The sequence below is a fragment of the Mugil cephalus genome, chromosome 16 (genome assembly GCF_022458985.1).
Source record: "Mugil cephalus isolate CIBA_MC_2020 chromosome 16, CIBA_Mcephalus_1.1, whole genome shotgun sequence".
Taxonomy (NCBI): domain Eukaryota; kingdom Metazoa; phylum Chordata; class Actinopteri; order Mugiliformes; family Mugilidae; genus Mugil; species Mugil cephalus.
This window is the reverse complement of record NC_061785.1, coordinates 11,588,054-11,615,322: the sequence shown is the minus strand read 5'-3', so window position 1 is coordinate 11,615,322 and position 27,269 is coordinate 11,588,054. Positions and strand designations below refer to the sequence as shown.

At 47.0% G+C, this 27,269-nt stretch overlaps 1 protein-coding gene across 3 annotated transcripts in view; it reads left to right on the top strand.

Annotated features, from left to right (window-relative positions):
• The window catches only part of thrab (thyroid hormone receptor alpha b), a 132,679-nt gene that overhangs the window by 6,724 nt on the left and 98,686 nt on the right, over positions 1 to 27,269 (top strand). The window contains exon 2 of one of the 3 annotated variants that reach the window (XM_047610079.1): positions 13,898 to 13,989. The exons of 1 other annotated variant lie outside the window; for it this stretch is intronic. The gene's annotated coding sequence lies outside the window, so the exon portion shown is untranslated. Of the gene's footprint in view, positions 1 to 13,897; positions 13,990 to 22,863; positions 23,890 to 27,269 lie in introns of those variants that run through there. One more of the 3 variants, XM_047610081.1, reaches the window with a different exon arrangement.

Genomic DNA, 27,269 nt, shown 5'->3' with positions numbered 1-27,269 from the left:
GGGCGGATGATAAATTAGGCTGCTGAATAAATTACTGCCGAATAGACTGGGAAAGGGGAAAACAGAATTACGTTTGAATACCTCTCAAACCCTCGAATTAGCAACTGAATAAATAGTTGGCCAAAGGGTGGAAAAGTTTTATTGCTCTCTGTTTTATAATCTGTCACGCTTGAGGAAATTTGGATGCTCCAGCGCCTGACGGTTTGGCACGCCTCCTGATCATTGTGCTCCCCTGTAATTTTAGGATTGGAGTTACTGTCTCTACTCATGCCAGACACCTCCAGGAGTTGTGCAGTGCTACGTAGTAACTACGTTTTAAGACCAGAAATAAAGACCTCTGGTTACACGGGCGGTCTTCAGAATAGAAACACGCAGCTTTTCATTGGGGCCATGGCTTTTCACTCCCAGCGCTGTGGGATTACAAGGCTCCAGTTCTACTCCTTGTTCTACGGCACCGACCTTTTTCACCGGATATACAGATTCCTCTCGGATGAACTCAAGAACACCCTCCGCTGATTCTGTTTGAGATGAGTTCATTTGATCTTAAGTTTAATGCATTCTACAGTACCTGTGGAGTGGCTGAAATTGCGGAGTCACTTAGAACTGAAGGAGCTACTCGGTTGAGTGGCGAAACTCAAAATACTCCACGAGTCCAGATGCCTGTCTTAAACTTTTTTTTTTCATATTCATTGCATTTAGGTATTTTCCAAAAGTAATGGATTAATAGTTTGAATAATTAATGAATTTAAGTAATGGTAAACAAACTGAAAAGAAGAAGAAATATATGTGTCAAGTGTAGAGATCGACCAAGGATATTTTACATCAGCATTGACCGATGGCTGATACATGCTGCCGATTTTTCTTTTTTGTGCTCGACTCTCAATCACCTGCTTCTCAGTGGACATCGCAGCTTTGGCCCGTGGTCCTTCTCAGCCAAGTATGTTTAGCTTAGCAGTGTTAGCCTCACACCTCGGCTTTAACATCAACACATATTTCTACCAAAAGCTTAACAACACCACAAGAGCTCCAGTGTAAACTGTGGACAGTGGTTGATTGATAGCTTTCGCTGTTAACTTGCCAGAGAGAGAGAAAAAAAAAAGTTAGCCAACTCCTACTTAACAACAACTCCTACGTAATACAACAACAACAGTAAAAGTTGCCAAAAAAAAAGAAAGTTTTTTTTTTCTCCAACTCTTATTTTTAGCGGTGCTCCGCCTATGAATATGAGCATTTTCCAGCTGACACACGGCTGCTAGCGGGGGGGAGGGGCAATGTATGGGCTGTTCGGGTCCTCAGTGTCTCCAGCAGCCCAGGGCTGCCTGTGGATGCGCCTGTCTGTAAATCTTGCCGGGAGAAAAAGGAAAAAAAAAAAAAATGTATCGGTGAATATAGATGTACCTGTCGATCTCTAGCCAAATGTGGTCAAAACTTGTGGCCTTCGGATTGTGACACCCACAACCCCGAAGGCCACGATTTCTGACCACATTCATTACTTTTAGCTGTGATTTATCAAACTACTGTGACTGTTTATTTACTACAAACTATCATTTTCAATTTATTTACCTTTTTTTTGTAATTATTCCATTTGTCTCCCCATTCCTTTTAGAATACCTGTCATGCTTGTTTGTCAATTACTATGGTTCTTACAGTAGACCTTATGTGGTTTCTTGGCATTGGCATTTCTTGTACACACGCCTTCGGGTAGCAGTGGTGCCCGTCATTGTCGTATGGCCCTTGTTAAGTGCATTAGAATAATTGTATTTCTGTCTTTGTCTCGAGACTGTACAAAACATGACCAATACTATCAGACATGAAAGAGTAATTACATGCCTAACTAAATGTTGCAGAATTTCCTCTTCAAGATTTTGTTCAGTCCTTCTGCTCTGTTTATTACAGCCATACATAACCTACTAGCATGTACGGCCATCTACACACCCTACTACACACATCTGCGCGGCCCAGTTGAATTTTACGTATTTTAAATGCTACTCTTTAAAGTGACATTACAGGCATGTCTTAGTAAGATATAATTATGGATTTAAAAATGTGCTCTCTAGTTACGGCAGGTTGCTTTCTTATTAATTTGCAGAACACTGCTTCCTCAGCTGCCCCAGTTTTTTTTAAATTTTTTCCTGCTTTTTCACCGTGGTTGATTCACAACTCCGCTTGCGTGTGTACGTACGCGTCCGATATTCCTTTTGGCCGAAGAATTAGACTTTGGTTTATGTTACGGCTGTCTGTGAGGTGAAAGATCACTTCGGAGTTTAGTTGGGCTTCTTTGAAGTGTGACTGACAGTGACCCGCGCCGCACTGGGCCTCTCGGTTACTGCGCACCAAGCACTTTTCTGTTTGAGGAAACTTTTCCTACTCCTGACATCACATTTCCAAACCATTCTGAAGAAGTCATTTGTAGCCCTGATGGCTATTTTCCTCCCTCTGATTATATTGCATTTGTCAGAAAGCGAAGCGGGCCTCCAGTCGAGTCCGGCGATTGTTGATGAAATCACCGACAGCTAGGTCTCAGCTCCGAGCTCCCCTCCCGCGTGTCTGTGCGGACGTCGGGGTGCGCTGAATATGCCAGTTGGCCTGCGCTGGAATAATAGCGTCGGAAATTGCCTGTCATTATGTTTTAGCTGCAGGTGGCTACGCTGTGGCTCATGGAGAGGCTTGTTGGTGACAGGAAATGCAAGTGAGTCACCTTTGTTGGTGCTGTGATGCAAAGAGGGCTCGTGATGTGTCTTGCTCTATTTGACGCCTTCCCTTGATCTTTATCTCTTCTGCACCCTCACTCACTGGCACACTTGTTATTTGTGGCCGTGCCGGTTACGCTTGTTATTTCATTTATGATAGTGACTAAAGGGCATGTATTAATAGATTTTGGAGGGATCGTCGCTGTGCTAGACACGTGGGACGTGATTTTGACCGTTGCAGGGGTGGTGGGAGTGGGACAGTGGGTGACTGCTGGGTGACTCAATGATTTAAATTACATCAAGGCTTCAGTTTATGCGTAATTAAGTGCAAGACGTTGTCGTAGGTTGCTAGCCAAGATGGCGACGCCCGTAGCCACCCCACTGAGCTTCAAAACCTCTCATTGGGAATCCTACGGGCGACATCAGAGTTTGTTCAGCCGCTTGATAAAACGGGCGGCATTTGTTGCGTTGCCGTGTGCTTGGTTTACTCGAAAGATGCAAAGTGACCTTTCTTTTATTCTTTTCCCAACACGACTCCGCGTCCGTCCGCGTCGGTTTTAACCTTTTAAAACTGTCATAACAAGCCCGTGCTGCGCGGCGAAGCCCGGCTCGAGCCCACACGCTGGCTTTGACGCTCTTCTTCATCACGCGCCATTGTGCGCAGGATTTCCAAAGGTAACGTTTCACAGACGAGCCAATCAATGGACAAAGTAAATGGCAGCGAGGGTAATGAGCTGCAGCCCTAATTGTGTGACAGCATGGAATCGGAGTCATCACTGGGAAAGAACGGCTTTTCCATGAGTCGCATTCATTTTACTCAATGGGATCCTGATGTCGTTCTGCCCTCTGGGTATGATTGAAGCGAAAGGTGTGTGCCGGGGTTTGTTTGGAGGGAAGTTGTTCAGCTTGAGATGTGAAAATAACAAACAAAAGAGGGCGTAATGCCTTTTGCAGTCAAGCATGTCTAAATGCTAATTTTCATTTTCATTGTTTATGAATACTCTTCAGAAACTTGTAGTGGAGGTTTGGGAGGGATTTCAGGCTTGAAAAGAGTCATCAAGCCTCTCATTCCACTTACGCTTTAGATAACGTTGCCCAGTTTGAATGCAGCCTTGATCCGCTGTGATTTTACCCGAGAGTGCTTCGCTTTATTTGGAGTCCAAGGGCGGTTTAGCGGGTTTGAAGTGTGGAGAACAGAGCGTTTCATCTCTACCTGTTGGTGTTGCCGGCCAAATGGAGCGATGGAGCGCTACGCGCTGGGAGGTCCAGAATGCAGAGTTACCGCCAAATGGCCTGAGGTGGTGCCTGCATCTCTGTGAGCGAGCGAGTGTGTGTGCATGTATTTGCACAAGAACTGAGAGTTGCTGATCTGGCAGGCGTGCACATTCCTCATCTGAGTTGTCTCAACTGCAGCCAATTGACAAATGCTGGCGCGCAGCAGATACTGCTGCCGTACAAGTTCATTCAGTGACTCGCTGGCATTCGGCGCTTTTTCGAGGCTTGTCTGTGGCGGGGAAAGCCGCACAAAAGCATGTGTAAGGGATGTACTTACATTCTATATTGGCATATGTGCATGCTCCGTATTTCTGCACCATCTATGTGGGGTTGATGTTGGAGGGGGGGCAGGCTCAGGTTTCCCTCGACATAGCTGGCCCGGATAGCTGGAAACTCAATAGTTAAAGCGTGAGGTGACCAGTCCGTGATGCACCGCCGGCTCGCGGCGGTTCTGGAGCGGCGACGCCGGACGGGGGCTTTGGTGCAAGCTGCACGCAGCCATTCCCACGATTTCACCAGTTCACGGCAGCACATAAAAACTGGCAGCCGTTCCCAGTTAAGATGTTATCTCTTACACAGGTTCTTGCACTTAATTTGTCAGTCCCCGAGGCTCCCTGTTTGTACAACGCTGTCCAAACTGTCTCCAGCGAGTGTTTAATGCCATGCCCGACAACTGTTGGGCTTTGTTTATTCCGAGATGACACTAAGCCGAGCGAGAGGCTGTCAACGCCGCTCCACGACAGGAACGACTTCCTGTATCATTGTTTGTCGAGTTGTTCAGTTAGAGACACTTTCACCGCTTCGTTCACAGTTACTTTCACAGTTGCGACTCGCCAGATGATGGACATGGGTCTTCTGAGGGTGTCCTGTGGTGTCTGGTAACAGGATGTTGTTAATGGGGGGGTTTTGGTCCGTGGTTTTTGGGTGTATCCTACCTTTACTTGATCAGTTTGGGATCTAAAGAATTTGACATATATAATTTCTGTCTTATGGTGATATAAAACCATACTTTCACTCAGTTTTTAACAAAAAAGCAACAGTTCTATTAGGTCTGTGATGGTTGGTGGTGGGCCAGTGTAGGGTCACTGGTAGTTTTTGTCCTGCACTGTTGGTACAAACTGGACCCTTGTCTTCTACTTCGCTTAGCATCTTTGAAACACAGGCTTTGGTGGGAGAGATCACTCTGACTACCGTACCGTAGTTTCCCAGCCAGCTTCCTGCTTCCTGACAAATACAGACGCCAGTGTAAGTTATTCCTGTTCATGCAGTCTTAGAATGTCCACGCTAGTTAGCTGTAGCCTTTGTGGTGGGTTCAAGTGCCACTTTTTGGTCCAGTCCTCCGTTTCGGTAGCTCTCTAATATCAGTTCGGTGTCATCAGCCTTTGCACGCTTTACACGCGCCATCGTCCCAAGAAACACGGCCTCGTCACGGAGGTGGTCCCATCAGACAGAAACCAGAAAGCGCAGGGCGCACGAATGGATTCCCTCACAGCCCAAAGTTGGACGTTTTACGCGGCAGCTCGCAACTGTTAAAATAATCAGATTGGGCTGCAGCTCGTTCATGGAAGCTCCGGCTGGACGGAGGCCCGGAGTGACTGACACGCTGGCGGGGCCCACCGAGAAGACGCTCCAAATGCTGCTTACGCTCTCCCTCTCGTGTCCCTAACCCTTGTCCAGTTTGGACGAGCTCCAGCCGGTCCCCGGAGCGAGCGCTCCCTACTTTCACATCTGTAGCCCTGCGCCGTGCCAAGGCGGGCGATCCTGACTCCTCTGACCTTCCATTCATGTCTGCGTTCGAGGGAGCGAGAGCTATAAACAGATGACATTACTTGGAGGCATTAGCATAAAGGGAAGGATCCTATGCGCAGGTCATGTGTCGGACTGTGAGATAATTTGTTCTCTGCGCGTTTCTATTTTTGCGGATGTTACGCTGTTTGCCATCGTCTGTTAGTTCTCCTTGTAACTCCTGTGTGTGTGTGTGTGTGTGTTGGCGGACCTTTATCTGACCCTGGGGGGATTAGCTGACCGAGGGCGACCCCTGGTCTTCTTTGGCATCTGCCTGCTGCAGTTCTTCCTCTTGTTTTTCCACAGATTGTCACTTAAGCTTATTGCGCTCTTCTTGCCCGACCGCACTGTGCAGTAGCTGCTGTACAGATTGTTTTGCTTACCTAATTATCTTAATGTTGTATATTCTTGACGCTCCTCTCCCTTATTTGGCGTATAGGTTCAGCAGATTGCCAAAGAGATGCGTCGCCCGCATTCCAATAAAAATTATTTTATTAATTATCCGTAGAGCGATCCAGCCGAGCAGTTTCGGCTCGTTGTTGTCGCCGCGGCCAGCTTCTTTTTCAGCGACGGCCAGCGAGTGTAAATGCATTAATTAATTACCTCCCAGATGGTTTACGTTGTCAGTAGTCCACTTTTGCTCCACAGGATTCAGATTGCCTTTTCAGGAAATGGCGCCGCACGCCGTCCAGCTATTGTTACCGATTGTAAGTTAATCTCATTGATATCAGCCTTGCTCTGCTCTGGCTGTCGCCGGAGGGGATGGAGTGTGGTTTGTGGACGTCAGTATTCAGAATAAAAGGGCCAAATGTCACCGCGTCAGTCAGAGGAGACTGGCCCGATGGGAAGGAAGGGTGAGGGAAGATAATTGGTTCAGAAAAATATTAAAATAATATCCAAATTTCAAAGTTTTTATCTCCTGTTTGAATAAACCCAGTCTTTTATACGCAATGTTTGCCCCAAGTGGGGTAATCATAAGGTTTCAAGAAGAGACAGTAACAAAGAAAAGATGAAGAAAGCCAGAACCCATGTGGGAACGTTGGTCATCTTGTTCTGTTGTATTAATTCAGTGTTTTCATTAAACTTTGGGAAAAAAAAGCTTCTTCTTTTGTCAGCGAGAACAAGGCCTTTGTCAAAGGATCTCCACAGTGACTGATGTTTTAGGGCATGTGAAGTCGTATATTTTATCAGATCATTATATTCAGCTGCCATGTAAACAGTTCAGCTGTAATCTCTGATCAGGATGATATCAGCCAGGGTGAAGAAATACTGCCGGTGTGAATGCAGCAAACACTCTTCCTTTCAGCCAAGGAAGTGGATTCCGTCTTCCTCTTTCAAACGTTACTTGCAGCGACCGAACATCGTCGCGCTGAAGACGTACAGCGCAGGAGGGGAAATTTCTCCTCATTATTGCACGGGGGGACATGCATATTCATGGTTGGGCTCGATTAGATTCCTCAGGAATGGAAAAACTATTTTTTATTTTGGTTTTGTTTTTGTGTCTGAACAGCTGTGCTAACTGGCTTTATCATCAGGAACGAGAGCCGGTGTATTTCCAGTGGGTGAATTATTGATTATTGAGCCGTCTCTGCTGGAACACAGGCCCCTGATTGTGCCTGCTGATGAACACATACTGTAACGTACATGTGCCTGGCTTGCACAGGGAACACACACACACACACACACACACACACACAGAAACACAACCGTATGAACGTGCACAGTGAATATAAACCCGCCTGTATATTCAAAATCGGTACGTGTTTGACTGTGTAGGCGCGTTTCCTTCTGCACATGCATATCTCACTTGAAGCCTCGCTGAATCTTAGTCAGAGCTTCTTTACAGTAGATTGGAGGAAGGAAGGAAATTGCGGAGAAAGGAGGGGAACAGAAATCGGGTCAGACGTTTGATAGCCAGGCGTTCCATTTTCTGATATAGGTGTCAAAACAGTATCTCAACGCAACCCTTTTCCTCCGTCTCCCCCCCTCCCTCCCTCCCTCCCTCCACTATTTCTGTGGCCAAGGAGAAGTGCAAAGAGAGAGAGGAGAGAGTTATTATGCTTGGCATGTCTGCAGAGGACGGGCTTTAATTTGGACGCGGCCCAGCTGATCAATCTCCACCTTGGCTCGGTTACAGCAGCTATGTGTCTGCGTGGGCGCGCGCCTCTACACACAACAGCTAAGCTTTTAAACTATGCAAACCAACAGACTCCTCGAAAAGTAAAGCGCGCTGGATTAATCCCATGTGGAAATCGCTTGTTCCACGCACAGAGCCGCGGAGGGACAGTGAATTGGATTAGAGCTGGAATGGCCATTAATGGAATCCATGCCGTACTCATCTGCGACAAAGTCGGAATGAAACACATCAGGTTTGTCCGCTGTCCGAAATGAAAGGCCCGTAGGTTGCGGCGCATCTGACATGAGCGATGTTAATGTGTCACGTTACATCCTAAGCTGATTTGAAAAGAGCCTCACACACACACACACGCAGATGGGCGCACATATACTCCGATTCACACTTCAGTCTCTCCGGGTGATTTGCATAATATGCAAACATATGGATGTGATTGAGCGGGCGGTTTGGCAAGTGAGCCTCCAGCATTTCCTTTTTGAGGCTTTTCTCTGGCATCACTTAGCCAGCCTCCATTAGAAAGTCCTCGTTGTAGGCATGACAACAGCAGACCGCAGCCAGATCTCCTCAGAATTCATTTAGCGGTTAACTCCCTTAGCGCGAGGACGCTGTTCAGCGAGCGGGGAGAAATCAGCGCTATTTGTTTGCACCTTTACTCTGAAGAGGCGTTCCTCTGTTCCGTTCTCAATTGTTAATAAAAAAATTAAAAAAAAGGAAAAGGCCATTATTGTTCCCCACAGCCAACTCAAATGATAAATATCAGAGAATATCTCGCATTCGGGAACTTTGCGGGACAGAAAAATGACCGAAATTATTTTTTTAAGACATCCTAAAATAATAATAACAATAAACTTAGATGGCGGAAGGCGCATAAAATAAATGAGAAGTGTATTTTTCTCCCTAATGTTGATAAATCTGACGTCGCATGTAATGCGAATCGTTTGACAAGCCACTCCGTCTTTGTTTTAAAAGATTAACAATGGCAGCCGGCTCGTTTTGGGACACGCTGTCATCTCACAAGAGAGATTTCTTTCATTGTGAAGATGAAGCGTCGCAGTCTGCCGACTAAATATTTGTCCTCGCGCAAACTCCCGGAAAGAGAGGGCAGGACGGGACAGCACTTATGAAAAATGTTGCATGAAAACACAAGAGGGGATTAATATGCTTATTGCAGCTCAGGTCACTATTGCCATGTGTAAATAATGCTTTGGACTGGATGTTAGATAACATTCTTTCTTTTTTTTCCCGTTGACCTATTGACTGCAGCAGTCAAAACATTCTTTTCCTCATTTTCTTTTCCTCTGATTTCTGAAATGTCTCGCCATCTTGGTTCGCAGAGCCCTGTGACATTATACTTGACAGGCTGTCCTGTCCCCTTTTTAATTTGCACAGTAAAGGTTGTGAGACATTTGTGAGTGGGAAAAACATGTGAGCAATGTTCCTACAGACAGATGGTAGCAACTTCTGCCAAGCTATGTACAGAGACATATGAAAGCGTTAGTTCGACATGCTTTGAAACACTTCCATTTCTTCTTGATGGTGAGATGAAGGATTTGAACCACAATAGGCTAAGCTAGGCTTATCATATAAGCCTTGTTCTATCTATTGGTTTCATCTGTATACAGACAGAAATGGTTATACTTTCTAAAAAGAAAAAATCCTGTTCACACATTTCTGTTTGAACAGGGTGTTTCTCCCTTTGCATGTGCTCTCTTTTGAAGAAATAGCTTCACTGATAAATGTTTTTGAAATGTAAAATTTGCAGATGCATGTGGAATTCCAACAAGGCAGGCGCAGTCTGCATTAGGGCTGCACACATCTAGAAAAAATGTGAATCACGATTCTTTGCTTAGAATAGAGATCACGATTCTTTGTTACGATTTTTTTTTTTTTTTTTTTTTTTTACAAATTGTTTATTGCACTGATGAAATTTAACAAAACAAGGAAACATTCAAATGGTCATTCAAGTAGAGTATCAAACACTGAGATTTCCTTAGAATGTAGAGCTTACGTTTGAACAATAGGCTTGTTAGCTTGTTATCTTGTTAGCCATCCATTTAGCTCACTTTACCGCTGACTTCTCTCTGCTTCTCTCCTTCACTGTTTCCACACACTCAAGTGCGAACGGGCTCCTCCCACTGATGGGATCACGTGTTGTGAAGACGCTTTACCATAGGTCGAGGGAGGAGTCAGCGGCAGTGCTGCCTTTAGGGGCGCTTGAAAAAATCCGTCAAGAAATGGGAGCATTTGTTTGTGAAGCCGCTTGTGAAATAAAATGCTTAAGAATTGTTTTTTTATTTTTTCTATTTTTTTTTAATTTTTTTCGATTTATTGTGGAGCCCCACTCTGCATGCTAATACCATTTGGTTACATCCACAGTTTTGTCTCATAATCTGAAATTGGCTTTGGCCCTGGTGAACCAAGCTCAGGTTGAAGGCTCCCTGAACTCTGGCAGCTTGATTAAAAGCTGGTTTACACTGGTTTACACTCAACATACGTATTGATCAAGCATAACATTATGACCACCTCCCTAATAGTGTGTAGGTCTCCCCTGTGCCTCCAACAGTTGTGAGTCATCAGAGAATGGACCTGCTGAGGGTGTCCTGTGGTGTCTGGCAACAATGTTATTAGTGTTGGCCTTTGGGTGCTATAGTTGGTCAGTTTGGAAAGTATTGAATTTGGAGGCCAGGTCAACACCTTGTGCAGTTTTTCATGTTTTTTTGAGTTGTGTGTCATACAGCCTCCATAGTGTCATTGCAGTGGGGTGGGGTTGCCTGCTGTGGTCTAGGTTTGTGGTACAGGTTAGAAGTTGGTCAATGTCATCTACTTCTCCCGTCCGTATTTTTAATGTTGTGGCCGATCGGTGTAACTCGTGCTTCATTTATCATTCTGTGCCGGTGAGCTGTTTTCATGCTGGTCGGTGGCGCGGTTCCTGTGTGACTGTGCTGAATTGCTTTCTGCACTTAAAACGATGCCAACTGCAACCGAGGAGATCGCGCTGCACTGAAAGTTAATGAATAATTTCCTGCTTTGCACCAATTTCAGTGGTTCAAAGCAGAAAAGAAAGAATGCGTCGCGGTAGATGAGGCGTAAGAACGCTGAGCCGACTCAGGCTGAAGGATGCGTGGACTTCTGTGCCGCCTGCTCCTCATCCAGATGCTGAGGGATAATGGACGAGGAAATGCATTATGGACCAGGCGCAGCCGATGTGCGGGACGAAGTCACAGCGCATACGTCTCGCTTAAGCTGTCGCGTCTTTGAAGAACTACCTAAAAGTTGGGGTGGAAACAGCAAGAGCGCATCGGGACAACTTCTCCGAAAGCCTTTTGACTTTTATTTCTCTCGTGAGTGCACAGACCACGGACACACTAGCTTACGACAACTAAAACCTCTCCCTTAAATGGATCAAAGCCACCAACACAGAAAGACATAACTTAGAACCACTGATTATGGTGAATTATGTCCCTGGAGTCCCTTACATCCAATGAATTTTCTTTTTTAGTGTGTACAGGGCCTCACTTACATCAGCTTGCCATGCCGAACTAGGCCAACTATGTCAAACTGTGTCCTAACGTTACACTAATGGGATGGATGTTTCACTGGAGAGAAAAGGCATTTTACCAAAATGTTAGCCACAGCTAGAGAGGAGCTCCGTTTTGGGGCCAATCTTACAGACAAAAAACTGATTGTGTTTAAACTGAATACTGCTAATATAGTAATATTAGGTTGGATTAGGTTCCAAGATGCAGGATGTAAACAGACTTCAAAGAGGCGCTAATGTTGTTTACCGCTTTTAAAAGACGGCCCATACATGACTCTGGCCACGTGGCCACGTGTCGAACATCAAAAAGCACTGACCTTGTGCGTTAAAAGGATGTCACAAGACCTTGGCAAATGTGTGCTCATAGTCTTGACAATACAATTTAGTCTTGAGATTTTTCTTCTTCCCTTCAGATCATCAGTTTATTTCCAGTATTCCTTATCGGCGATCATCATCATCATCATCCCTCAGAGGCAGGAGCATTAATCACAAGCGCTCGCATTCTGTCGCAAATGATCCCCATTTCCTGCTTATCTCTTAAATGCTCGGACTAATAACGGAATTAATGATGTTTACCTGTGGCATTATTTTTGCCGCATTGTTTGAACGCCGCCGCCGGCGTTGCCACAGCAGTCGCGGCACACGCAGCGTACGTCGAGGCCGTCGAAGAGGGAGGGAGCTGGAACAGAGCCGGGTATCATCTGACGTGCATTTGCCGGAGGAAAACTCGCAATGATTTGATTCGAGCCGTAAATCGGAGACGCTCGGCGGCATCCTCCGGTGCATCAGCTATTGATTGTCCAATTCCTAACTCGAGTGCTGAATTTATGACTACGCGCAGACCCCTGTTGTACACTTAGCTTCGGAGCGGGGTGGAATTATTGCTCTCTGTTTCCCAGTTGCAAACTGAGTGCCGATAGGTTTAACCCTTCCTCCGTGTGGCCGGCCCTCTCATCCGTCCCACCTGTGCGGATGCATATTTATCCCTTCGCTGAGTGGCTAAGAGCCGGCTTAGCATATGGATTAGTCCAAGAATCAGATGCGGGGCCGCACCGAGACCACAATTGCCAGCAGCGGCTACGCAAATGAGTGGTGTGACTTACAGGAACACGCAGTGCTTTAAACCCAGACGTGATTTATAGAAAGGTCAGCTGTGGAGTTGCGTCTGTTGTTTATGATGCATCCAATATACAGCTGGCCTCTCCAGTAAAGTGCATTTCAAAATGGAAAACCACTGAAGAAGTGTTGACCCCTCCTGTCCATTCTCTTAAAAATGAAGAGCTCTTAATGGGCTGCGCTCCCGTCCGAATGCGAGGTTGCGTTTTCTTTACTGGAAATTACTGCTCAGCGGAGATGAGGTGCTCAGTGTTTGCAGTATTTATTTTTTTTTTTAACTGCGTTATTTGGCCTTTAGAAGGCTCACACCTACACGAAACGGCAGTTTTAATGATCTAATAGTGCATGTGATTTCTTTTGCCCTTTGGTTAAGGGGATTTCTGCTTAAGTAGAACTGGGTTTTGCAAGGAACACAGAACGTCTGTGTGAGAAAAAAAACAAAAAACGAAAATATATGACCTGCAGACTTCAGTTTGTGAGATAGCGTCAGTTCTGAGACAAAATCAGATTCCCTATGGACGCCGGCTCCGTGTCCTTTGATAATTTCATTTGTCCGCGTCCGAGGAGAATGAATTCATTATCTCCTCGGCGCGAGATAGCGACGTACGCATGTGCGGCGACCGTCACGTCTGCGGGGAGAGGGCCGAGCGTTATCTGACGGTGACACAACCTGAGAAAATCTATCAAAGGTCGGGATTATTGTGACACTGAGGAGGCGGCGAGGGCGGCGGCCCGAGACCGTGTGTTGCTGGTGAAACCGAGAAAGATGTAGCAACGGTAGATGGAATAAAAAAAATAAAAATAAAAAAAAAACCCTTTGGTGACTCAAAGTGTGGGGCGGTTTCCATCAGCAGCAGCATCAGGCGTAACATTATGACCACCTTCCTAATAACGCGTAGCTCTCCTTTGGGCCTCAGACCGTTTCTTCTGAGGGTCTCCTGTGGTGCCTGGCCACACAGTGTTGTCAGTGGGGCCTTTGGGTCCTACGGGTTCCTTCCCCCCTTCCTCTGGCTAACCTAAGCCTTAAGTTAGACACTTCATTTAGCTGAAGGATTAGACTACTAAGCCTTTTAGTGGTAAGCTGGTCACATGAAAATCCAACACCGGGTTCTCGTAGACGAGGAAAACTCCTTCTGGGATTTTCCTCTCTTGAACCCCGAGACTCCTCCCATGCCATCCCTGGCTCGGCGGCGCATGCACGGGCCAGCGGCCGTGTGGATTTCCTTGTGCGAGCGCCATGGATGTCTGCGGGATTTGGCCCGCCGCGCTCTCTGGGGGCGTCGGACGGGCCTGCCGGATGGGTTTTCCTTTTGTTGGCTAAGACGAGAAGGAATCAAAGATCGTCTCCTGTGATTGCAGACTCCCCCCGACACCTCCTGCGCTGGCGATGAAAGCCGGGATCAAACGGAGGGAGCCGACGCCGAAGTGAGAGGACGTCCCGAACGTCAGAGGTAAGACGCGTTCGCGCCGCCTCGGCCTCGGCTGCGACGCGGGAGGCTGCTTCCCGTGTCAGAACTTAATTAACTGTGCGCCTGATCAATGGGACGCGCGCGCTTGTGTGCCTTGTCACCGTGATACCTCGGCGGTGTCACGAAGTGAAAAGGCTGGCAGAGAGGGCGAGGTTGGTATTATTTTTCCTCCCTGGAACACAGTGTCTCATTTCCACAGGTGCAGGTATCACATTTTGCTTTTTTTGGAGGGGGTGCGTGTGCGTGTGTGTGTGTCGAGGCGCGCGCGGGCTTGGTGGGTGGGTGGTTGGGGGCTGGTCCACAGACCGCAGTGCGTGTGAGCCGTGCAACTCGGTGACAGGTTCGTCAGCTTCCCACGCTTGTTGACGGCCGCGAGTCTCCGGTAAATGGGAAAGCAATCAAGAAAGGCAATATGGAAAAGTGGAATATGAAATTGCAGGAGGCAGAAGTTTGGCGATTTTTTTCCACCCAGAATAGTTGTACCAGCACAGCTTTTGAGCCGCACAAGTATGAGCATTGTGTCCATTGTGTGGACAGCAGGTTTGTGTGTTGCAGACTTCATTTCCAAAGCAAATAGCACGTTCGCGCCTACTTGATTCTTGGATGTAATCCCACTGTCAAGTTTTTGAATATGGATAATGAACCAAACCACACTTTAAATATTCTGCAAAATAGTGTCATTGTGAACCCCCCCTCTGGTCCCTGCTTCGCCAGCGGTGATAAACACATCCCTACACTGCACACAGTGTTGACACGGCAGCGAGTGGACTTGCTGATTAAACCGTGGTGCTTGTTTTTTGGGACACTTTTTTTTTTTTTGTCGTCTGGCATCAGGCCAGTTCAGCGTCACGTACTTCACAGACCTTGAGCCGCAGCAGTCAGCGCTCGTCCTCAGCAGCATTATCTATCGCAGCGTTGGACTTTTCCCTTCGTCATCACCGCTCGCCACATGTTAACCTCGCAGGGAGTCACACCTTCACGGGATGCTGACAGGTGACATGCGTGCGTCTTCCGTGCAACGCCTCACTATGCTGCGTTGAGTTGTGCCGACGGATGTAGTGGTAACTGTTAAGGTTGGGGTTTGATAGCAGTTTTTTGTGTGTGTGTGTGTGTGTGTGCGTGTGTGTGTTTTCTCTAACTTAAACTGACTTCCGCGACTGAGATCAGTTAAAAGTTGAGATGGGAACTTGTATAAAAAAAAAAAAAAAAAAAAAGAATCGAATCGATTGAGGAAATCCGTAGAGAGACCCAAAATAACAGCTGTGGTCTGCTGACTTTTCGCAAAAACTTATGGTGTATTTCATGAGCTACTTTCTGCAGATGTTAGAAGTCCCAGATCAGAACCCGTACGCTTAAATTATTGATGTGGTAAAAAAATCAAAGATAGCCCGAGAGCTTCTGACAGATGAAGCTCTGAACATTCTGTGATTAGAGTGGCTGTTTTTTTGTTTTTTTTCCTCCCCCCACAGATCAGTCGGTCTCGTTGAAGTAGGAAAAACAGATCTCATCGGGGCTTCGTACGTTAACAAGTGAACTTTGTTTGATTACAGTCATCAGTCAGCGTAGTTGGCAGCAGCCTCATTAAAATGTGCACAGGTCCTAGTCAGAGATGCAAATTCTTCTTCTTTTTTTTCCCCTATTTTAAATCCTGAGAGGAAGTTGGATCAACGGAGCGACGACTAATGGTTTGCAGGGTGCATTAGTGAGATTTGAGAGGAGCGTCTGAGACCTACAATTGGAGAATGTGTGTGTGTGTGTGTGTGGTTAAGGGAGAGAAAGTAAAAGTGAAATTGGAACAGAACACAGGAAAAGCAAGGAGCAAAAAAAAAAAAAAAAAAAAAAAACACTTCCTGACTAGCTTTTCTGCAGGGTTTCTTTCATGTATTAAAGAGGCGAAAGGTATTCCTGCGCCGTGAATATGAAGCTACATGGACTGGATACGTACACGCCGATCAGGCGTAACTTTATGACCACCTTCCTAATATTGTGTAGGTCTGTAACAGGCCGGGTCAACACCTTGTGCTGTTTTTTCATGTTTTATTGAGTTGTTCCTGAAGGCTGCGTCCTTGTTGGGGATGGGGTGTGGGTGCCACATGTCTAAGTAACGTCCACATGAATGCCAGGTCCAAAAGTTTCCCGTCTGAACGTTGTCTTCTCACAAGACGGTCAATGTCTTCTCCTGTCAGTGGTTCTAATGTTGCGGCCGATCGGTGTATGTGCATTTTAAATCCGTGATGTTTAACATCTCCATCTAGAGCAGACGAGAAGTGGGACTGTAATTACAGCCGCCGCGTCCTCTCTTGTGCCGCACGGCTGAACCGAAACAAAGCGACGTCCGCCGGCGGAGTGAGGGGTGAGCACGGAGCACGGACGTCCCCCGCCTCCCGCACTTCTCAGGTGGCTGGAGAGCTCGAGCCGAGCCAGTCCCCGTCCATCTGTCACACGCCTGTCAAGGGAATCGCTTTCCTGCACTTCATAAGCTGGCGCTCGCTGACACCTGGGCAGGACCAGGAGCACAAACGCGCCGGGCTTCGAGTGGTACAAATACAGCAAACGCGTATCCACGCGAACGCAGTCGCAGACGAACACAAACACCCGAATTCCCGCAAAGATAATCTTTGAGCTGCGCTGATGTTTATCTTCGAGCAGGGGAGCGCAGAGGGCCCGTAAAACAGGACGGGCAAAAATGTGAGCGGGCTGGAAGCCAGCGGTGGAATGGCTTTGACTCACCACCTGGCCTGGGAATCCCAGGACGGCTCCCTCCCCAAAACCGCACTCTGCACTTTCTCCGACGGCCGTCCCAGGCCTCGCCGACTGGAGCAGCACGCTTTACGACCGCCGGTACCATGGAGCAGAGAAACAGTGGCATTTAAAACCCGAAACCCGTCGCGCAGAGACAGATGCGCGTCCAAGCTGTCTCTTCTCTTTGTGACATTTTCGATGAGCTATTGTTTCCTTCGTAATCAATAAACTAACTTAATAACCCGCGCTGATGCTTTTGGATGTCTAGACAAAGTAGAGCGGGGGCAATTTAGTTTCACTGCAAAGAAGATTAATTTAGAAAGACCATTACCGAGCGCGCCGCTAAGTGACTTTTCCGTGAAACGAGGCGGCGATAACTAAACTAACACCAAGTATCGCGGCCGGGTCGCAGCGCAGCAGCAGCAGAGGCGCGGCGCTCTCTTCGCTCTCTTCGCTCTCTTCTTTCCACACCCGGCTGCTCGCTCGCAGCGCAGGGGAGACGAGGTGCAGCGGCACTGTCAGGTTGCGGCGTCACAGAGGCAGCGTGCGTGGTGTTTTACGAAACCGTGCGGTTTCTTGGACAGCTCTCTCTCATTCACGGAAAGGAAGTGGTTTGTTGCCTCGTTTTTAGCAAAGCTCGAGAAATGTTCCTCTTTTGCAGCTCGCGCGACGCTCATTTGTTTTTGTCTGACGGCCCCTGCGCCGGGGACGTGCGCGGGTCAGAGGGGAAGGTCAAAGGGGAGGGGGTGGGGGGGATGCAAACCGCAGTCTCAGACTCTTAGAGCTTAGAAAGTGTTTGTGGCGTAATGTTAGGCGGCGCAGCTCCGTGATTGGTCGGGCTTCAGAGCAGCAGAAAATGTCAAACAGAAGCCTCCGCAGGCTGGATGTGTCTTTTCATTTCACGCGGCAGGTTTTTGGGCATGGAATTCATGATGAATGTACAAGAGACCACTTTAAAAACACAAACACAGATGTGTTTTTGTTTTTTTTTTTATTTCTACAAGATGTCTTTCAGACTTCACCTTTCTGTGGATCGCACACTGCTGTGGATACATAGATTTTATGTATGAAATCAGTGCTTGGCAGGAGGCTCGGTTTCACCGCGCTGCTCTTATGTAACACACTCCGAAGGACTATGGCTCTCTATTTGTTGCGTAGGCATCAAGCCAGTGCATCGCCCATTAATACCTCCGCTGACACAAATACCATATGGCTTCAGTTTATCACACTTAAATATACATTACCTTAGACTGCGGTGTATTTTTTCAATAAAAAAAAAAAAAAAAAAAAAACTTCAGCGGGCTCTTGCAAAAGCACACGCTGTTTTCCTGTCTCCGTGTTCCTTTCAGGACTCTGTAACAAATACTGTGTAACCTCAGGCCAGTGCGGGTTGTGTTTGTCTAAGGCAATTTCAGATTGGATTCATCCGCAGCTTGTTTCCAGGACCAGATTCAGTGTTTCAAGGGGGCCTTATTGAGTTTTCTCGTCAAGTTCTGTTTACATTCAATGTTCTCCGTCAAAAAAATGGGAGGCCTTTGCGAAAATATGGAACGGATTTCTCCACCTTTTGAAAGCGCTCGCCTGTTGCATGTTTGTACGAAACCGTAGCTTTCAACACAATTATTTTCAGAACCGGGCCTCGTATTTAGAAAACTTGTCTTAATCTAACGGTCGGCCCTAACGTTTGAAAGGTTGGAACTGGCGTGTTAATCGTTTTCGCTCCCAGGGACGTTCTCAGAACACGAGGACGCTGTTCCGTGCTGCCACGTGTGGCCAAAAATAGAACAGACGTCTGATTTTGATTCGGTGTCTAGATTTGAGCCTAAGAACTAACAGTGATGCATATTTCTCAGGAGTCATTCGTCTGTACTGTTCACAGGGGACACGAAAGGACGCGCTTCACATCTGCAGTTTCGCTCAGACGAAACAGTGAATCCGCGCTTTAGATGCCGCTGCCTCGTCGCATATCAGAGGCCGTCATCAGGACCTTTCACTTGCTTGTCGCGGCCGCTCCTGTCAGGGAGCCGATTGTGTTTCGCGGTGTGAAAGAGATATGATTCAGTGCCGTCCAGCGCAGAGCCAACAATGGATTTCCTCTTTTTAGCGAAACCAGACCAGACGCATTTTTCAAAAGTTCAAAAGTTTTACTCGAAAAGGAAAGACGTCTGGGCACACGTTGGGTTCGACTCTTAACAAGGCGAACCGCTAACACACGAGACCAAAAAAAAAAAAAAAAAAAAAACTACCATGGGATCCAGAAAATACTTCTCCAAATAGTTTTTCCTTCACAAAAGCAGCTGTTCATTGAGCTGTTTAATTTGCTCCGTGGCAGGTTCATGAAATATAAAGTAACGAGGCATTAAAAGCAACAATCCCTGCAAAGATCTCTGCTTTGTTCTCCTCGATGGCACCCGTGGAGAGGCCCAGACGGCGTTGCTTGTCGTCAGCCGCTCGAGCATTAGCTCTGCCTATCGTCTGGAGCGGAAAAATAACTTCTACATGATGGATCGCGCGTGGCCAACTGTAGTAAGGCCCCCGCTATCTGATGTGCAGTGACTGATTCTGCTGCGGCTGCTGCGCTTATAAATAACACAAATGGACACAGAAGTAGGACATGAAACAGCAGAGCAGTGCACTAATTACAGCTGCATGCGAGGGCCTGCACAAATTATGTATTTGTTGATGCTTTATTTATTGAGAAACGCTGCGGCAGATGGAGGTTGTCGTTTTTATCGAACATTAAAATCTGAGATAAATTTTGTTTCTGCTGCTAAGTCGAGCTCTGTTACCGGAGGTGGGCCTCAGATCTGGGTGTCCGTGGAGTCACACAATCCACGCGCGGTCCGTCCGTCCCTCCCCGCAGCGTAATGTTGCAGGGGACGGTGTCAGTTGAGGCGCAAAACAGGTGCGGCGGGGAGTGATACGAAAGCTGGAAACAGTTGGCCCCCGCCGCGTTATATACTGTACGTAGTATACCGTCCAGCCCGCGGCCGCTGCTGCCAGAAAACAGGTTCAAAGTACTCGGCCTCAGCGGGCAGACCCGTTTCCTCAGCGCTCAGCGCTGCCCTGCCTCTGTTTACCTCCTATCAGGCTCCGGCTGTATGGAATTATAGATAAACACGCCATATATGGAGCAGACCGAGACCTCACATTGTCTCTCACCTTCAGGTAAGGACAGAGGGACTGAACCGCCGCTGCTTTATAAGCATAATAAGTAACGTATTGCTGTGGATGTGTCGCGTTGCACAGTAAATCTTGATTGCGGGGGAAGTGCGCACGCGAAAAAAAACGGGCTGACTCATTTGGCCATACATTGTGCGTTTATCACTGTATACAGTTGCGCGTGTGTGTGTGCGTGTGCGTGTGTGTGGCGGGCGAGATCTGATAGCGCGCTCTCTGGCGAGCGATAATCTCGGTTTCTCGCGCGTGCTCTGGGGTCCCGAGATCCTCCCTCCACCCCGGGCTCCTCCGCGCGGCCGCGGCCACGGCCACCTCGAAAAACAAAAAGGCCAGCGCTTCTGCAGCGACCGGCGTTGTTATGTACGCGTGTTATTGCGAGCGGACTGCTGTAAACAGAGCGCTGGATACCGAGAGCATTTCCATAATCGAGTCCAGACCCCGGTTCCTGGAGGGGCCGAAGGCACAGAGGGGAACAGAAAAACACAAATAATAGGAGCTTTTGAGAAAGGCCGGAGGAGGACGACGGGAATGGTCTGAGACTGGTGGGCAGCATTAACCAGTTTAGAGAAGGGCATTCCAGCGTCTTGTTGTCGGACCACAAGTATTCCAGTCGTCCCCTGCCGGCTCCTACTCCTTTGCCACACAAGTGAAGTGGACTTTGGAGGAGTACAATAAATGTGGAAGAGTATTGAACATCTCTGTTTGCACAACAAACGTAATTTTAGCTCTCCAGATGGCCTGAACTATAAAGCCCCGTCCGTATATAAGGCATTCACTCGCCACCTATTTCTTGGCGGCTGACAGATGGCTGCTAGTGGACGTTTCGGTCTCTTTTCTAGTTAACCTTCTTGTAAATTTCCCTGCCAAAACTGAACAAACAGAGCGTGTGCCCCACCTGGGCTCACACTACGCTCCAAGCCCACTGTCGGCATGAGGGGGGGGAGGGTGGGGGGTTCGTACTCGTCAAAAGTCAAAGACCTTTGGGGAAGTGTGTGTCACACAGGGCTGGGCAGGGTGGCAGAAAAACGTGTATCACAGTGTTTTTCTGAATTCTGGCTGTATTACATTATATCATGGTGTTTTTTTTTTTCTTTTTCCATTTTGTACTTGTTGAGAGAGGAATTAATGCAGTAGATTGACTAAGGATGGACAGTTTTACTGTGATGATGAGTACAAATTGCAGAATAATCCCACATTAGTAGTAAACGGATTTGCATGGCCCCGCGTTGGCGCTGCCGGCTGATGTGGAAATCCGGGGACATTTACAGCTCGGAGATTAAAAATAAATAAATAAATAAATAAATAACTGTCATCAAGATGGAATGAAGAAACAGGGACAGTTACAGTTGCATTTATTTTACCATTTATTCATATTTATTCATGTAAGTGCTACGTCTGTGATGTCAATAGCAGCGCGACTGGCTACCGTAATAATTGTAATCTGCGCGCAACATATTTTTTTCTCATTCATAAAAAGCTAAAATCGGGGGGCACCTTTAGCCGGGGGACAGGTCACCCCAAACGGGGACTGCGCTTGCCGCCCAGCCCTAATCCAATATATGCTAATCAAACATCAGCTGTCTCTTTTCCCAGCCCGCCTTAACTGTGAGGGTTTTACCATATGATCTGGCTTCTTCTCAAGTTTTTTTTTCCCCCCTGTTGAAGACGAGTTTATCTCGCCATTATTGCCTTAGTTCTGGCTCTCTGGGTTTCAGGTTCTGGGTTGTATAATGCGTCTTCAGAATATATAGATTGTTACTGATGCTATTTGAATACCGTTGAATTGACTGTATTAGTCTGGAGTTCTGTTGCATCCCCTCAAAGCTGAGCTTAGTTCAACTCTGGCACCGACGTGTTTTTCCTCCCATTATCTATACACCTTGTTGAATTCCATCAACATTAATTCGTCTCTCGTGCGTGCACGCCCGCTCAGCTCTCCTGACCCATTTACCTTAAAGGCCGATAACGACCCGAAAACACGTCGTGCCGCCACACGAGTTAACGAAACCCTTTCGCCAGGTGTAATTGCGCGTGCCACTCCTATGCATATAGGCGAACGCATGCACAAACATGCGCGGCGCGTTTTAGTGTTTCCCCCCCCCCCGCTCCAGCAGGTACAGAGGGGATAGGCGTGAGGAATGCATCGGCCCACCTTTTGTGCTGCTTTTGGATGAGTTCCAGATCAGTGAACCGTGCTCTGCACCTTCTCATTAAAGACACAGCTCTGTGAGCCGGTGGGCTGGTTTCGACGTGCCGCGAATGCTTAAAGCCGCATCGGGACGTTTTTTTTACTCCACCGCTGGGCAGACGGCTCCGGCAGACTTTTATAGATCAAGTAATAAAGTTGGATAAAATTCACACCTCTTTTTATTTGACCTGACGGCTGGTAGGCTGGTCGGCTGAGCCTAGGGTTTAATCTTTGGCAGCGCGAGTATTATTATCATTAATAATATCAGAGCGATTCAGGAGCCAGTAATAAGCCAGGACTCTTATTATCATACATATTAGTCTGCAGGAGCCTAATTTTCTGTCTTTTCTCATTTTAATGATCCTACTGTTTTTTTTTTTTTCTTCTCCCCCCTCTTTGCCATTAATGTTGCTTATTCTCTCGGCGTTCTGCCTTCGCGTTGCCCGATCTCCCTCCGCTCTGCCAGCTGAGGTGTTATCTCTATTACATAAATTGCCCACGTGCCTTTTGGCGAAGTACCTCCCTCATGGAACCTCATCCAAGTCTGTCAAGGTTAGTTTAGCTGAAATTGTGCCAGAGTGGTTGGACACACCTCCTCAGCCCGTGTCTAGTGTGCGTGTGTTTGTGTGTGTGCAGGTGCTGCAGGATTTGGCCGTTTTTCAGATCCGCCTGCGACACACGGTTTCCCTCTATTCCCCCCCCCCTCCCCCCCCCCGTGTTTGAATATTTCACAGTTGCTTTGCATTGTTGACTCTCATGCGTGCACACGTTTTTACATGTATCACTTTTGTGCTTCGTAAAAGAGCAGTCGCAGAATATTGTATTCAGTGAGCGTGCGCTCCCGGTCTTGACCTCTGACCGCCTCCCTGTGCAGCGTAAGCGAGGCTGCTGAGGTTAGCTCAATTACATGTCATGCTCGCGGTGTCCCCGGACAGCTCTTAACCTCTACGGTTGCAGCTATGAATGGCATTCACATGCGTCTGTTCCGATATTCCGGTTGTATTCGTACTCCGTGTTTATTTAGCTCATTGTGATGTGACCTAGAGAGAAATCCTGCAGCTGCTGCATGAGTACGAAGCAATTAGAACGACTCTGCGGTTTGACAGCACCCGTTGAGCACCCGTGATGTAGTGTAACGGCTGCGGGGATGCTGAACGCAAACACAGCTTGCGGTATCTGTGATATCTTAAATGATATGCGTAAGCACAAGTGTGGGTTACCCATTCATTCTGGGATTCTCGGACTGTGAAGTCGACGAAACCCATGGGGAGTTTCGAAGCTCAACGTGGAGTCTAGCGGTAAAAAAAAAAAAAAAAAAAAAGAGCAGCTGGTTTTAAGTAGTTTTTGTTGGCAATGTGAAACTGGCAATGTGAAACTGCAAACCGACGGCCAACCCTCGATGCCGCACGAACTGACAGTGCGGAGAGAGATCAAACGACGTCAACGCTCGGCTGATGTGTTGACGCGTCAGCGTCTCATTTGTTTATTTCGCCCGTTTAATTTTTACCTCATGACGACACACTCCCTGTGAGCGCTTGAGCAACTCTGCAGCATAACACGAGATAACGCAAGATTATCGGAGCGTAAAGTCTTACCTACTCTCAGTTCAGGTTGCATATAAAAAAGACCTGAAACTTTTTTTTCTTGAATGAAAAGGCCGTAACTTTTGAACGCTTGAACGTACGGTCACAGTCCTGGACTCTGCTGAAAGGTGACACTCAGGGGCTTCTTTCCAGCGCTGACTCTTCATTGGCTTCTGAAGGCCGGACCAGGTAAAGCAGCTTGTAGTCGGTTCAGTGAGGTGTCAATCAAAAGGTCAGTGTTTAGCACTGATTTAAAAATTAAACACCAGTAAAATTCTCATGTATTTGGACCCTTGTCGATTACAAAAGAAGCATTTTGACCTGGATAGCATTGATTGTTGGATCAGTGTGAGACTTTTCTGGTGAGTTTATGCTTGTTTTTGTTTTTGTTGTTTTGAACAAAATGTGTCGGCTGTGTTGGTTGAAACCTACAACGGCCCGCAACAGTGAAATCAGAAGAAAATGAGCTGCCTGGTGACATATTGCATGTAGCATTTGCTCAGACACAATTTGTGTACAGAGCTCCGATTCGTTCAAAAAACTACTTAGCTGCAGAGATAAAAAAAAAAACTGTGTTTGCATCAGGTTGCGAACGTATTTGACTCCGCTGTAAAACTGCAAATCACACATTAACAAGGAGGTTAATGGGAATTGGCTCCCTTTTGGAGTCATTAGAGGCAGCGGCCGCAGGTCGTGATTGTGAAGATCTTGATTAGAAATTCCTCGAGCCTTGTCGCTAGCCCGAGTAAGACTCCGCTACTGGCGCAGAAGCGTCGGAATACTCTTTGGAATGATGCATCCAAGCCCGAGGGCGCATTCATTGTCTCCCGCTATGAGTACGCGCCCCAGCTTGCGCCTTCGTGTTTATACCGTTTGCTATATTTGACTGTGTATGTGTGCCCTTGCGTGTTTGCATTCATCAGTGCGTTTGTGGCGTCTTTGAACGTGCCCCAGTGTGTGTGTGTGTGTGTGTGTGTGCATCACCATCTGCAGTGCCCGTGCATCTTTGTGTGTGTGTTTGTGTGTGTGTGTTCTCCTGTCTGGATAATTCCAGCACTCTCCATACACCCATGGGTACGGCAGTGGGAGACGACGTGCCTGGGGATGTGGTCAGGAGTGGCCTGTGTTTTATGGAACATACTGTACTAAGCTGTGCTGCTGCAGTAAAGGTGCTATAAATAGAAGGTGCTGATAAAGAGGAAGAAGAAGAAGAAGAAGAAGAAGAAAAAAAGTGGGGAGGGGGGGATGAGGTGGCATGAAAGAGACTCACCAAGCCGGTTCTTGTCTAAACGCTCAGCCAGGAGCTCAATATCCCTGGAAGACCTGGCTGAGCTAAAACCAACACAAGGTGCATTACAGTCGCTTAAAAGGGCCAGTGTTCTCAGGTGTTCCCTCAATTCATGTGTCTACAGTCAAGAACGGGGTTCCGTTTCAACGTTCGGTGTATTTATTATTTAGGGAAGTAATATACACTCATGTGAAATAAGACAGACAGAGAACTGTTTTCTAAATATAGTGGCTACAAAGGAGAGATGCAATTAGACAATTAGTGTAAAACTGATTAGTGTTGTGATCTGAAAAAGTCCCAAACTCGGCATTCATCAAAGATACAAACCCAGTTGGAAATGGATCCACGCATGTTGAGCTTGAATCATGCGTGTTGAATGTGGGTAAGGTATAAGATGTCATTTTTTTTTTCTGTTTCTCGTTGGGCAATCAGCGTCCTGAAACCTGATTACCACACACTTGAATATGTCAACATTCTGATGATTTTTTGGTCTTTTTAAACTGCTACGTAAATTAAATTTGGTAGTCGGCAGTGGTCGGAAACCAGGGTGGGATGTAAAACTAAAATTAAATGGATAAAATTAAATAAATCCACAAGAAATAGAAAAAGAAGTAAATATGCACTACATGCATCGGAAGGATAAGTGATTAAGTGCATTAATATGGACACAAATAAGACCTGTTACAGAAAGGTGAGTTGACGTACAGCTGTATTGAACATGGTGTGAATGATGACCTTCTTCTCCGATGGTTGTGCGGCTTCATTAAGTCTAAAAAGTCAAGCTAACTCATAAATATATTTAGTTTTATTCAGGGCATCAAGGGGTAAGATGTAGATCTATTCGTGACTTTTTTTTTTTTACAGTAGAAATGTTCAAAAAAACGTAGGCTCCAGTTTGCAAAGTTTTGGCGTCCGAACGAGAGAAACGAGTCTAAGTTTCGCGCTGGGTGAAGTTTCGTGAGTCAAACAGAAGAAAATTGGGCTTACGTGGATGGATGGAGACAGGAACGTGTTTGCTTAGCTTGAGATAAAGCCGGAGTGAATGCCTTATTGATGGGAGAGGAGAACGGCGGGGCTCTCGCTAGCAGAGCCGCCGCCCGCCTCTCGGTTCGGAGTGAAAAGACGCTGTGAGACTTTAGGCCTGGTTCACTGCGCCTTTAAGAAAATCTGGATTTTTAGGAAACCTCTCAGGGCGCTCTTTCCTCACACTTAAATTTTCTCCTCTCTAGTGCTTTCCCTTTGTGCTACACCTATGTCGGAGTCCTCCTCCAAGCCTCTGTCCGCACACACACACACATGCGCACACGTTAAAGCGAGAGTGTCGGATTGGCTCCGCGCACACACCACAACCCCCAGCGTTCCTGTTTGGCTTTCTCCCAAACTCCCTTTGCCAGAATCTCACTTTACCATAGCAACACATGCATGTCTGGCCTCACACACAATCGCATACACATTGTATATTCACCACGCTCTGTCTTTCTTTTCTTTTTTTTTTTTCATAACCCTTTTTTTCTAGGCCACTTTTTATGGCGCTTCTCCCCGCTCGCTGTGTTCCTACAGGAATTTTGGCCCGCGTTCAAAAATCCTAAATCAACTGCAGGCTGCCATAGGAGCCTGGGCCCCTTCGATCCACGTCTGTCACCCCGCACGTTGACCCCGGGGAGTGTTTGTGTGCGGAGAGGACGCTGACAATTGGCCCACTGTCGGATACCCACCCCCCCCCCCCCCCCCCCCCCCCACCCCGCCCCCTCCACCCCTCTGTTTCTGTCCTCCCCCCCTTCTGTCATTTTCTCGCTCTTTTACTTCCAGTTTGTCTTGGTCTTTTCCACCACCTGTTAAGTTGTCAGCATTTCAACAACCTTTGTGACCCGCATCATTCTCGGCCGACTTCAGGGATGTGGTCGGGAGGAGTCTTGATCTGGAGTCTCTCCGTTGGGAACTGATCATGCTCCAGCAAAGATCTGCCGAGCCAATTTAAATCGCTTGGGCTCTGATTGGTTGTGGGACTGTCCAACTGCGTGCAACAGTTTGTTTTTGACCAGGCATTCATGGAGAAACACCTAGAATGAAATCCAAAAGTCGTGTTACCAGACTCATATTCTAGTATTAAGTTTGGCTGAGGAGGATCTTTAAAAAAAATAGCTCACCATACATGTCAGTATGTCCCTGTTAGAGGTGTGACCTTATTAGAAATTTGAAATAGAAAAACCATTTTTGTATATCAGAAATCAAGAAAGGCAACTGAGTTTGTAGAGTTTCTTGAAGATGTTTAACCATTAGC